This window comes from Nicotiana tomentosiformis, chromosome 12, assembly GCF_000390325.3.
Source record: "Nicotiana tomentosiformis chromosome 12, ASM39032v3, whole genome shotgun sequence".
Taxonomy (NCBI): Eukaryota; Viridiplantae; Streptophyta; class Magnoliopsida; order Solanales; family Solanaceae; genus Nicotiana; species Nicotiana tomentosiformis.
This window is the reverse complement of record NC_090823.1, coordinates 41,715,777-41,726,772: the sequence shown is the minus strand read 5'-3', so window position 1 is coordinate 41,726,772 and position 10,996 is coordinate 41,715,777. Positions and strand designations below refer to the sequence as shown.

Sequence of the window (10,996 nt, the reverse complement as noted above, 5' to 3'; positions counted from 1 at the left end):
CTGCATGAGGCTCACTTTGTATTGTAGCCAAGGTCAGCTTCCTTATTTCTTTAGCCATAGCATCAAGCTGTACCTGTACAGATGTATTAGCATCAACTTGTTGAAAGCCAGTTGATCATCTTCTTTCAGCCCTCTTAGAGGGCCACTATTTAGCATCTCCAGATAGCTCATCTAAAATTGTAACTATCTCCTATGAAGTCTTCTTCATCAAAGTGCATCCGACTGCATTGCTCAATGTTCTACGTGAGGCTGGTGTCAATCTATCCCAAAAGTCCTCGAGTTGCATCCAGAGTTCAATTCCACTATGTTGACACTTTCAAACTATCTCCTTAAACCTCTCCCATGCTTCAAAAACAGTTTGGGTCTCTTTCTGGCAGAAGTTATGGATTTCTCTTCTAAACTTGCCTGTTTTAGCTGAAGAAAAATATTTATTAAGGAATATTCTGGTCTTCTTCTCCCATGTTCTGATCGATCCAGTGGGCAAACTTCAAATCCACTGCTTTGCATCATCTTTGAGTGTGAAGGGGAATGCCCTTAAGTACACTGCATCTTGTGACACACCATTGTATTGAAAGGTGTTCATAATCTCCTTGAAGTCCATTATATGTGTGTTTGGATCTACGTTCATCTTCCTCTAAAAATACAGCAATTTTGAAGGGTTTGAAGCAACCCTTGCTTCAACTCGACATTGTTAGCTGCAATTGGAGGTGGTTTAACACTTGATAAGTCTTGACTGTAGACCGATCTAGCATAATTGCCCAGTAATCTCCCAGTCATGTGAGCTATATTTCTGAACTGGTTAGCAACCAAGGGTTGATTTTAAGCAATTCTCTGACCCCTGTCCTCTTCATAGATAATATGTGTTTCTCTAATAGTTGCTTTCTCAGCATCACGTGCAACGTTTTCTCATTGTTGGGTTGCCTCCCTTGCAGCCAAATCTACATTATCTTCACAGTTTACAGCCATATGTTCTTTTGTTGAGGATTGCCAAACCTTTTCTGATGTCTCAGTGGGATTTCTTTCCTTCCTCAGTTGTTGCAATTGCTTTTCTATCTCGAGCTCATATGATAGCAATTCTTTCACAGAAGCTCGAGTCATGCACCAATTTAAACCTGTAACTTGCGCACAGTCAAAGAACACCAACCGTAAAAAGGGAAAAATAAAATAAAATACTAAGAAAAATTCCTGAATTAGCACTACAAACTATTTCAAACACTATTGATTGCCAGTCCCCGGCAACGACGCCAAAATTTGACGAGCGCAAAACACACTTCAATTTTACTCGTTAATCAAATATAGTATAGTATAGTATCATATCCACATGGATTAGATTTAAAAAGTATTCTCGTAGTTTCTAGATTGGTTTCTATCCAACATGATCAACAATTGAGTTTTATAAGATGTCTAACTAAAAATAAACTAAGAATCTAAAGCTATTGACTAATGATAATCGAAACAAGGAATAAGCAAAGAAGGTTATCAATAGGAGAAGATATGGTTTTGATAGGATAGGTGCAAGATAATTATTTGAGATCTAACCCTAGATAATTCACTTCTAATGTTCAAGTGAGTCTCTCGAATTCACTCAATTATTAGTTCAAGCGTTCAGCAAAAACTCCTCTCTCGATTAAGTTTTAACCTCACAAGATAAACCAATTTAAACACGTGAAGATATGCAAGAATGCATAGTAGATTGGTCTTTAGGAAACCTCTTTAAATTATTCTACTAACTAGGTTTAATCAATGATTAAAACCTCTTTCGATTACTTAGAATAATCTATGAACTCAGCCAACAATATAATGCAAAGATATCACAAGCTATTCCTCTCTCGATTACATGAAAAAGTGAATATAGATGCAACAATTAAATCATCCAAAATGATTCAATACATAAAACTAGAGTTATAATCCACAAACAATCATCAATACTCCAAATCCATCAAACCCTAAAGAGAAGTACTCCATAGATATGGAGCAATTAATCACAAATAAAATTAAAGTATAGGAAAACATAAATTCAATCCAAACTCGGGTCTTGAGTGAGGAAGGAATGATGAAATCCTTGTGCTTGTGTTCTTACAATTCCTCCTTAGCCTCCTTACATCCAAAGTATGTCAAAAGTCCAGGAAATAAAGTTTTTCCATGTATATACCAAGTACGGTCGGGCCCAAACGAAACCACCTTCTCCTGGCTGAAATAGGACAATGGCTCTGTAAACATTATACAGGCGCGCCGCATGGGGCGATGCGCCATGCGAGGCATTAGTGGGGAAATCCAGAGAGCTCAACAATTGACAAGCAATAGAATTTGGCAGCCGCGCTGCATCACGCGCCACGGTTGTGGAGTTTTCTCATAATACAGAATTTTGCTTGATTTTTGACGTCCAGACTTAGTCCTCAACCCCCCGAACACGATCCTGGCTTAATCCTTTGGGATTTTACTCAGACTTCAAAGCTCCAAATAGCTCAAATTAGCTCCCCAACATCTACATATTAGAGTGCAATAAGCGACTAAAATACTAGATTATAGCTTACCATCATAGCCATACACGATCTTGGGGCATAATGATGCATGAAGCTAGAGAGATTGATTATGCATCACGATAGTTGAAGCCTCATGAGAAGAATTATCTAGTTCATAATTTTGAGTTGGTGGCTATTGTGAATATGCTTATGATTTGGATACATTACTTCTATGGCATGTCACGTGAGGTATACATTGATCATCAAAGTCTTCAGCACTTGTTCAAGCAAAAGAATTATAATATGAGGCAGGGAAGGTGGCTGGAGTTGTTGAAAAATTATGATATCACTATCAAGTATCATCCGGCTAAGGGGAATGTTGATCATGCCTTGAGAAGAAAGCCATATATTATAGGGAGTTTGGAATTTATTCCAGTAGAGAAGAGGCCTTTGGCTATGGATGTGCAAGCCTTGGCCAATAGATTTATGACCTTTGATATTTTTGCGCCTAGTAGAGTTCTTGATTTTGTTGTTCCACTGTTGACCTTGTTCAAATACAAGAAGGCTCGCCAGTATGATCATCCGCATTTTTGTGTGTTGAAGGACATGATGTAGCGAGGTGGTGCCAAGGAGATGGTTATTGGGGATGATGGTGTATTGTGACTCTAGGGTCAGATTTGTGTTCCTAATTTTCATGGTTTGTGAGAGTTGATTCTTGAAGAGGCTCATAGTTCAAATTATTCTATTTATCCAGATGCTACAAAGATGAATCGTGACATAAAGTAGCATTATGTTTGGAGGGTGAAGAAGGAAATTGTTAGGCATTTTCACTGTGTTTGAATTGTCAGTAGGTGAGGTATCAACATAAAAAACCAAGTGATTTGATTCATATGTTGATTATACTGGGTGGAAGTGGGAGCGCATCACTATGGACTTCATGGTAGGCTTGCCATGGACCTTGAAGAAGTTTGATGCCATCATTTATTGATTGACTAAGTTTCCGCATTTCATTCTGATGATGACTTCTTACACTTTAGATAAGTTGGCTCAAATCTACATCAGAGAGATTTTTCATTTGCATGGTGTGCCTATGTCTATCATTTCGGACCGGGGTATTCAGTTCACATTCCACTTTTGGAGAGTTGTTCAGTATGATTTGGACACACAGGTTGAGCTTAGCACAACTTTTCACCCACAGATAGATGGTCAGTCCGAGCAGACTATTCAATTTCTTGAGGATATGTTGAGAGCTTATGTGATTGACATTGCGAGTCACTAGGACCAGTTCCTACTATTGGTTTAGTTTGCTTACACAACAGTTACTAGTCCAACATTCAGATGGCTCAAATTGAGGCTTTATATAATAGACGGTGTCATTATACTATTGGTTGGTTTGAGCCCAGTGAGGTTAGGATGTTGGGTATAGATTTGGTACGTGATGCATTGGATAAGGTAAAGTTGGTTCAAGATCAACTTCTTATGACTTAGTCCATGCAAAAGGGCTGTGCAATCAAGAGGATTTGTGATGCGGCATATATAGAGGGTGAGAAGGTACTTATGAAGATTTCACCCAGGAAGGGGGTGAAAATATTTGGGGAAAAAGGTAAGTTGAGCCCTAGGTACATTACTCCACTTGAGGTATTAGAGAGAGTTGGTGAGGTTGCATACTAACTTGCTTTGCCACCCAGCATGTCTGGAGTTCATCTGGCATTTCATGTTTCTATGATCCAGAAGTATCATGAAGACAAATTGCATTTTTTGGACTTCAACGTGGTGTAGTTAGATGAGAATATGGTTTATAAAAAAGATTCAGTGGCTATTTTGGATAGGTAGGTTTAGCAGTTGAGATCAAAGGAGATCGCATCGTTGAAGGTACATTAGAGGGTCAAACGAGAAAGGAGGCTACTTGAGAGACTGAGTGAGATATGCATATCAGATATCCACATCTTTTCAAAAGCTCGAGTATGTTTTTAAATCCATTCAGGTATGACCATTTGTTTAAGAGATGGACAATGTAACGGCTCGACCAGTCGTATAGCGTATTAGAACCTTGTTCCCTATTTTATGCTTTCCATATATTTGTTTGACAATTTATAACTTGTGTGGATAGTCGGTTTAGTTACGGGAAGGTTCAGGAGTGAATTGGAATAGTTAGATCCATTTTGGAAGCCTTAAGTTGTGCGAGTTGACCAAGGTTTGACTTTTGGGTAAACGACCTCATAATCGAGTTTTGATGATTCCAGTAGTATTATATGCTAATTTTGGACTTGAGCATGTGTTCGTATTTGGTTTTGGGTGTTCCTAGAAGATTTTGACTCTATTTGGTGAAAGTTTGAAATTTGAAGCACTAGAGAGTTCCTAAGTTTGACCGATAGTTGACTTTGGGTTTATTGAATTCCGATTGTTGTTCCAGAATTGAGGATAGGTTCGTGTTATTGTATGGAACTTGCGTGTTAAGTTTGATTGAGATTTAAGGTGTTTATGCATGAATCATACACTTGGTTGGAAGTTGAGAAGCTTATAAACGTTAAGAGAGTTCAACATGTGGAATGGCATTTGATTATTGGATGTGATATATTTGTATGTGTTTTGAGACCTTGGATAGGTCCGGACAGTATTTATTAATATATTAGTATGATTGGTTGGGTTCCTGGGAGGCTCGGGTGATTTTCAACCACCCGAAGCATGTTCATAATTGCTGACCCGCATTCGCAAAGAAGGAATTGTTGACCCGGAGGTTGGCCTTCACGTGCATGAAGGTGGGGGCGCATTCTCAAAGGGAGGTTGGTTTGTGGCCTTCATGTTCATGGAGGGATACATCGCATTCGCGTAAGGATGCATCGTGTTTGCGGAGGAGGCGAGGCAGATGGCTTACGCATTTTGCGAGGATCCTATCACATTTGCGGGGTTCCCATCACTTTCACGATGAAGGGATTCCTAGCGGTGGTAGTCTTTTCTTCGCGAACATGAGGAAGTGGCCCCGTTCACGAAGGGTAATGCTGGCATGTGCATTTGAAGTCTAAATTTTGGGATTTAGCTCCTTTTTTTTTTTTTTACCATTGTTAAGTTTTGGAGTACGAGCAGAGGATATTATGAATAGAAATTTCACTACTATCTTGGAAATAGGTAATTCACACTTGGATTTGATCATATGTCTTGATTCTCCATAGATCTCTACATCTAAAATATTGAATTTTAAAGTGAATTTTGGGGTTTTTGTCTACAACTTAAGATAGTGTATTTTGAGGTTTCGGACATCAATTTGGACTCATATTTAGAATCTAATCATATATATGGACTCGTGGGGTTATGGGTAAACGGGATCTACCCCTAGACTCGGATTTTAACCATGTGTACAAGGGTTGACCTTTTGTGGAATTTTGAGATTTGATTAAAAATCTAAGCTTTTATTATTTGGAATTGATTTCTATAGCTTTAATTGACTATATTAAGTATTATTTGGCTAGATTCGAGCCGATCAGAGGTAATTTCTAGAGAAAAGTCATTTTTGATTATTTTTTATATTTCGAGGTATCGTACATGCGTGGCGGTGAGTGTATATATGACTCCCACGGGTTATTCGTGCTCGGGGAGATTTTTAGGCTATATTTATACTTTGGTTCAACATCATATGATGTATATGACTTACTATTTATCTTGTGTGGCTATGTTAGTCTTTCTAATCATTCTAGAAGCCAAGTTTAACCTATTCTTTCCTTGTTGATCGAAATTGGATATTTTTGACATCATGTTCTACATATTTAAGTCATATTTGTACTATTCACATGCATACATATCAGCAAGTATATTTCTAATGTTCATATACCTCTTCTATGTTATTTATGATGCATATACATACATTATATATATGGGTACTTTTATATGGACTGAGATTGAGGCACATGAGTTGTTCGTGCGATTGGTATGTTTAAGGCACATGAGTTGTCCGTACGAATAATATTGTTATTAGCAGGTTAGTTGTCTGTGCAGCATATGAGTTGTCCATCATCAAATAGAAACACAACCATATGACACCTCGTACCCATATTTTTGTCACATTAACAATATCTACCCTTATCACTCCTCACCCCGACACAATAGCAATATCCACCCTTACAACTCCGCACCGGACAAAATAGCAATATCCACCATTGTCGCTCCACACCCGACACAAAAACAATATCCACCCTTGTAGCTCCATACCTAACACAATAGGAATATCAATCATAATCGCACGGTAAAAACTTTGTGCCAACACCCAAACAATCAGCCTAACATGTCCACATGTGCCATAATCACAACAATGCAATAAGCCAAATCATTATGAAAGAGATACACTCATAATTCGTCAACAAAGTGCACGAGGAAATGGAAATAAATGTGGATGAGGGTTCAACATATAAAGCATGACTATGTCTAAAACAATTTAGCAATGATCCCATAAATTCCCAACTTGGCCAATTTAGGATGTGATAATCCTAAAACATGATCTCTAGCCTGAAATGGGTAAGCTCGCATAGTCACACAATTAAATCAAGGCATTGTAGAAACCTAGAGTATAATTCGGTAATTTTTCATGCATAGCACCCACATATGCGCTCGTCACCTCGCATATCCGTCGCGTCACAATCTCACAATTAGACAAATACGGTACAAGCCTAAGGGTTATTCTTTCACAAAATATTAGGGAAGATACTTACCTCAATCAAGCCAAGTCAATACTTGAAAAGCCCTTGCCTCTCGAATCGGCCTCCGAACGGGTAAAATCAAGCCAAAAACAACTCAGTAACATCAAACACAACTAGAGAAATCGAGTCCAAGTACTAAAGCTCAATCTTTATCAAATATACATCAACCAAAAGGTCAACCCGAGCTCGCCTCCTGAAATCTGACAAAAGTCACATATTCTGATCACTCAATCCAGTACAAGTCTAAATATGCAAGTTTCATCAAAATCCTACTTAAAATTGAGGTTCAAATCCCAAATAATCACTCTTAAAAATTCACTCACAAAAACCCCATTTTTTCCACCAGATTTCTTCAACCAAAAGCCAAATTCAAAGATGAAATCATGAAATAGAATCTAATACAAGTCAAGAACACATACTCCAGTCCAAGTGTTTAAAATCTCATCATAAATCCCCCCAATCCAAGCTCCCAATCTGAAATATGATAAAATAAGCTAATCCCTCGAAAAATATACTCTGCCAGTGCTTTAGCTCATACAGCGTAATCTGCTGCTTCTCCGACGTCGCTTTTGCGATGAGATTCTCGCTTCTACGAGTCTCACTTACTCCCTAACCCCTTTCACCTGCGGACCTTCCTCTGCTTCTGCGACATTGCATATGCGACAATTAGAGTCTGCTTCTGCGTATTCTCTCCAAACTGGACTATTCCGCATCTGCGCCCTTCAGTCTGCATTTGTGATATTGCAGATTCTCTAACTCCATCAATTCTGTGAACCTTTCCTACCTAGCAATCCTTTGCTTCTACGTCCTCATGTACGCTTCTGTAGACTCGCACCTACGGTTCAAACTATGCAGGTGTGAAAACACTAGAACCAAATTGCCCTCAAGTCTCAAAATGATTCGAGACTCATCCAAAATACTCCTAAACCTCCCATGACCTTGTCCAATTACACCAAACAGTCCCAAAACATAGCACAGAACTACTTAAGGCCTCAAATCTCAAAAAGTAACATCAAAACTACATGTCGCATCTCAATTCAATTTTAAAAAACTAAACAACTTCCAACTTTCAAAACTCGTGTCGAACCACGTCTAACCAACTCGGAATAACCCCAAATTTTGCACACAAGTCAAAAATAACATAATGAACCTACTCAAACTCCCAGAACAACAATCTAAACCCGATAATATCAAAGTGAACTCCTACTCAAATATATGAGCCTTCCAATCCTTCAAATTTACAATTTCTGCCAATTAGAGCCAAATGAACCTAGGAACCTTCAAATCCAAATACGGACATACCCCCACGTCCAAAATCACCATACAACCCTATTAGAACCATCAAAATTCACTTATGCAAAAGTCAATCCTCGATCGACTCTTATAACTTAAGCTTCCAACCTTGGAATGAATTGTTCTTGTTCATTCCAGCACTTCCCCAAAACAAACCCAACTATCTCCGCAAGTCTCAAAATTACAAAGAATCATATGGGAAGCATCAAATAGGGGAATTATTCTCAAATACATAAATTAACCCGTCGGATCGTTACAGTTTCAAAGCTTACATCCTCCTCACTTTGATGGTGATGCCTTAGAGGATGTACAAGATTTTCTAGATAGATGTCATTAGATGCTTCATAATTTGGGATTGGTGGAGTCCAATGGGGTGGATCTCTCTACATTTCAGCCGAGAGGGGATCCCAGGAAATGGTGATAGACTTATGAGCTGGGCAGGCCAACAAGTTCATCTCCACTTTCTTGGACTCAATTCTTACAGCTGTTTCTTGAGAGGTATATCCCAGACACCAGGAGAGATGAGTTAAGGTGCATATTTAAGCATCTTCAGCAAGATCGCATGCTTGTGACGGATTATGAGGCAAGGTACTCACAGTTGTCCTGTCATGGAGCTTTCTTGATCCCCACCAAGGTAGAGAAGGTGAGTCGATTCATTAAGGGGTTGACTTGTGAAATTAGTATTATAATGGCCCCAAAGTTAGGGATTGGGATTACTCTCCATCACGCTATGGAGAAATCTGTGGAGCATATTTGTAATCAAGGAGAGAGGCTTTGATAAGGGATAAGATGCCTTGTCATTTATTTGGAAGTAGTGTCATTTTGGTAGAGGCCATCATGGTAGGCTAGTTCATTTCTCACAACATGTAACTCGTCGTTCAGTAGATCGGTCAACTCTCTGCACTCCAATTCCATCATCTTTCAATTCTTTCCTAGTGAGTTTGTACCATGCTCTGTCTGTTTAGGGTTCTTCCAGTAGGTATTCAGGTCATCATGTGCGGTTTCAGGTGTAGCAGCCTCAGTTAGCTAGAGTTGTTATGAATGTAAAGAGTTTAGCCATGTGAAGAAGTAATTCCCTAGGATTGGAAGATTTATAGCGCTATAGATTCCCCAGTTAGTGGTTCCCACACCAGTTGCATCACCCCTTGTCCGATGAGATAGATATGGAGGATATGTAGTAAGATGTCACCCTAGAGGAGGGGGTCATGTTGGTGGAGGATCGACCAGTGGAGGGTATGCATGTTGCTATGCTTTTTCGTGTAGAACTCAGGTTGTGGTCTTAGATGTTGTGATCACAGGTATGGTTTCAGTCTGTCATAGAAATTCTTCTGTGTTGTTTGATCCGTGGTCTAATTATTCATATTTTCTTCGTATTTTTCTCCTTATTCTGATATGCCTCGTGTTTCTCTTGATATTCCTATTCATGTATCTATGTCTATTGGTGATTCTATTGTGGTGGATCATTTATATCGGTCCTCTATGGTTACTATTGGGGCTTGTGAGAATAAGGTTGATCTTCTGTTACTAAGCATGGTAGACTTTGATGCGATTTTGGGTATGGATTGGCTATCTCCATATCATGCTATTCCTGATTATCACACTAAGACAATAACATTGGCTATGCATGGGTTACCAAGGTTAGAACGGAGGGATTCGTTTTGCCATACCCCTAGTAGGTTGATTTCATTTCCGAAGGCTCAGCAGATGGTTGAGAATGGATATTTGGCGTAATTGGCTTTTGTTAGGGATACTACTATTGAGGCTCCTGTTGTTGATTCAGCCTATTTAGTGCGGGGTTTTTTGATATATTTTCTATAGACCTACCAGGCATGCCACCCAATAGGAATATTGATTTTAATATTGATTTGGTGTGAGGCATTAAACCTATATCCATTCCACCATATTGCATGGCTCCAGCTAAGTTGAAAGAGTTAAGGTAGTAGTTGCATGAGTTTTAAATAAGAGATTCATCAGGCCTAGTGTATCTCCTTGGAGCAACAATATAGTTGTGAAGAAAAATGATGGTTCTGTGAGGATGTGTATTGATTACAGGTAATTTAACAAGATCACTATGTGAAAAAGTATCCATTGCCTCATATTTATGACTTGTTTGATCAGCTTCTGGGTGCTAAGGTGTTCTCGAAGACTGATTCGAGGTCGTGTTATCACCAGTTAAAGATTAGGGCTTCATACATCTCTTAGACGCTTTCAGGTCTTGTTATGGATATTATGAGTTCTTGGTGATGTCTTTTGGTTTGACTAATGCTCTAACAACTTTTATGATTTGATGAACATTTTGTTCAAGATATATTTGGATCCTTTTGTAATTGTGTTCATTACTGATATCTTGGTATATTCCCATAGTAGGGTGGAGCATAAGCAACATTTGAGGATTGTACTTCAGATTATTAGAGAAACGAAGCTTTATGCTAAGTTTTTCAAGTGCCAATTTTTGTTGGATTAGGTGGCGTTCTTAGGCCACGTGGTGTCTAGTGATGGTATCAAGGTGCATCTGAAGAAGATTGAGTTGGCTCAGGGTTGGCCTAGACCTTT

General features: G+C 38.8%; 1 non-coding gene across 1 annotated transcript; it reads left to right on the top strand.

The window, feature by feature from the left end:
* The first annotated feature begins 296 nt into the window (after positions 1-296).
* Positions 297-403, top strand: LOC117277982 (small nucleolar RNA R71). The gene has a single exon (XR_004508287.1). It is a non-coding gene; the product is annotated as a small nucleolar RNA R71 (small nucleolar RNA).
* The last annotated feature ends 10,593 nt before the right edge of the window (positions 404-10,996 follow it).